The 3329-nt window shown below is 43.4% G+C and overlaps 1 pseudogene; it reads right to left on the reverse strand.

Moving 5' to 3' along the window:
• Positions 1-652: 652 nt before the first annotated feature.
• Positions 653-2802, reverse strand: LOC143388556 (leucine-rich repeat neuronal protein 1-like; annotated as a pseudogene).
• Positions 2803-3329: the final 527 nt, after the last annotated feature.

Consider the following 3329-nt stretch of genomic DNA (forward strand, 5'->3'; position numbering starts at 1 on the left):
TAAGCCTCTTTAACTATTACAAAAAAAAAGAGGAAAAATGAAAGAGAAGTGGTTGTTGAAAGGCAAACATTCAATTCAGTTGATACAACATTACAGTACAGTCAACTAAAGTCATTCAAGGAGGTAGCCAGTCTAGTCAGCTTCTTGGGTTAAAGTCTGTAAACCAGATTGCTACAAAAGGTTCGATGCTGCTTCAAAACTGTATATTAATTACCTTTTTTTTGGAGGATGCGGAACTTCCTACTGATGGCTTCAGAAGAAGGGGTCATGCTATTGGTCAAAGCACAGGGGAAACCCAACCTGTCATTAATCATTTTACTGAGCACTGTAGTTAGGATAGCATTATTGAGTTTAGCACAACAACTAAAATAAAATAATAATAATAATAATAATAATAATAAAAGTAATAATCATCATAATAATAATGATAAGAATAAAACCAAACACAAACTGGAAGCCTAGAGTTGCTGCCAGCCTTGTGGAACCCTTGCGATACGCTATACTAAAAAAAATTGAAATATCCACCTGTCCTCTCCACTCTGCCACAAACTAGCAAAGTCAAAAATACAAAAGTCTTTAACTGGTTACTTTTGCAGAATAAAGCAAAAACGTCTTTGTGCTCCTTACTACCAGAAGCAAAATATCCACTGAGTTACCACATGTAGTAGCTTCTGGATGTGTCGACCTGGGTTGGCTTGGCCTCTGCCGAACCATCCTTGTCTTTCTCGCTGTCACCTTCCCAGAGGTTAATGAGTGGTGGGTACAGCTCGTTCAGGGGGATGGAAGAGGTTTTTTGCATATACTTTTTTAGGGAATGGTGGTAGTTTTTCCTCTTAAATCTCTTGGCAATGTACACAGCCATGGATGCGAGGCTAATGACGGCGAACATGGACCCCATGACCGCGGCGAGGGCTGTGCTGGTTTCTTGGTCAGGGATGTCCAGGGCAAAGGCAGCAGTTTTGTTTGTGATGTTGACGCATGACTTTTGAGTCTGCTGGTGAATGTTGGACACAGTGAGGCATACTTCGTAATCGGCAGAAGGCTGCAGATGGGTCAGGTTGTATTCATGAACGTCTACTGGGACCCTGGCCGTGTATGTGATGTGGGGGTTGTCGATCTTCATGGTGGCCGACGACCATTTTAAATTTGATGTCCTGACATTGGAGTTGACCTTCCAAGACACTAAGATGGAATGAGATTCCGTCTGCTTGACATAGATTTTCAGCACCTGGGTACCATCCAGAAGGGTTCCATTGACCTTGATGGTGGCCACCCGAGTGTCTGCCCCTTGGACATTCTGGGCAACACACGTGTATCTTCCTGAGTCTTCGATCTGTATATTAGCTATTTCCAAGGTACCTTCACTGCTTACCTTGTATTTTTCTGAAAGTGTATCCACCGTTATTTTATTTCCAATGGGAGTGACCCAGTAAATTTCAGGTTCTGGCTCAGCCATGGCCAGCAGTCTAGAAAAACTGTAGTGCCAATCTCCATGTTTAAATGATTTGGGAATGTGTCGTGAGAGATAACTGGCAGGCACTGTTCACTTGAATCCTGGATTAAAACTTCCTTCATCTGCTGCCCTCTGTATTCGGGGGGCATGGCACAGAACATGGATAAAGGCTCCATGAAGCGGATGTTGGTTTTGTTGGAGTTAATCCAGTGGATGACACAGTCACACCTCAAGGGATTGCTGTGGATACTGATCTCCTGCAGATTGGGAAGGGACTCTACCGTCTTTTGGTAAACGGCATTCAAAGCATTGTTGTTCAGCATCAAGCTTTCCAGGGCAGGAACGCTTCGGAAAGCCAAGCAGTGGATGTAAGACAATTTGGGGTTATTGGTGGCTTCTAGCTTTGTGAGTTCTGGTAGGTTATCCAGGGCATAGCGGTCCACGGAAACAAGTTCCCCCATATTGTTTATCTCTAGTTCTTTTAACCGGAGCATGTTTTTGAAGTCTCCTTCTTGGATTTTGTGAATGGGATTTTTGTTGAGGTCTAAGAATTTCAAATTGGGGACTTTTTGCAGGGTGAGTTGAGGGACTTTGACCAGTTTGTTATCATAAAAAGACAGGCTCTCAAGGCTATCCAGGCCCACCAAGGCATTTCCAGGGATAACCGTGAGATACATTCCTGCCAAAACTAAGCTTCTCAAGTTTGAGAGGGTTTTAAAGTTCATATCCAAAATTCCAATCACAGGGTTTTCCCCAATCATCAGAATTTCCAGGTTAGGTGTCAAATCAAACCAGCGATTATCAATGACCTTCAACTTGTTGGAATTCAGGTGGAGCCTTAGAAGATTTTTTAAGCCTGCAAAGGCGTTAGCAGAGATAGTGCTGATCTGGTTGTGGTTGATGTAGAGTTCCTGGAGGTTGCTGAGGTCTTGCAGACAATAATCAGTCATCTCTGTGATCTGATTTTCCTCCAAATGCAGAGTAGTGAGCTGAGTCAAGTTCGCCAGCCCTACCTCCTTAATATTGGTAAAGTTGTTTTGGGAGAAATCTAGCTCAGTCAAGTTGAACAGCTGTTGAAGTTCATCTACCATCTTCGCGATGTTATTGCTCTGTAAGAGAAGCACTTGCGTGTCACTAGAAAGGTTGCTAGGAATCCTCGTGAGGCGGAGATCATTACAGTCGACTGTGGTGGCTTCCCTGTAGGTGAACTGCGGGGTAAACCAGGGTCGAATTTCACAGACGCAGAGTTGTGGACACTCACTATTCTGTATGGAAGACTCCGTGAAGGAGGTCACTAGCAAGCCTAGCACCAGTTGGCAAGCGGCTGCTACCAGGCTCACCCCAGCCATGCTGGCTTGCCGAACAAGCTCAAGTCTCAGCCCTGGGGAGTGAGTTTTAACAAAATGAGAACTCTATCTGTCGACACGGAGCAGAAAATGTAAACATTCGAGTAGTCTCTGTTGAGATGTACAGAATGCCGGAGTCCAAAGGGATGATGTTCTGGACTTTTCAAAAGGCAGAAAGCAATTGGGAGTCTTTCAGCTGTGTCTCTCGATTCCAGGCATGCACACAGCTTCTCATCCGAGTGACCTCAGCCAAGAGTCTGGAACTGTGTCTGAAAAGTAGATTAAGAAAGGTGTTATGCTAGTTCCACTACTTTCTGCACTAGAGCCTTCTTTTTATTTACTAAAAAGGCATAGTCACTTACAATTCTAATAAGAAGAAATGTTTAAATGCATTCAAATAGGCAAATAAGCTATAAAACATCAGGATACTCACTATATCCCTCTTACTATACTAAAAGCAGTTAATGTTCCTTCACTTTTACAATCGGGAGTGCATGTACTACTGGACCAAATTGTTAAAAACACACACA

The sequence above is a fragment of the Callospermophilus lateralis genome, unplaced genomic scaffold (genome assembly GCF_048772815.1).
Source record: "Callospermophilus lateralis isolate mCalLat2 unplaced genomic scaffold, mCalLat2.hap1 Scaffold_107, whole genome shotgun sequence".
In the NCBI taxonomy this organism is placed as follows: domain Eukaryota; kingdom Metazoa; phylum Chordata; class Mammalia; order Rodentia; family Sciuridae; genus Callospermophilus; species Callospermophilus lateralis.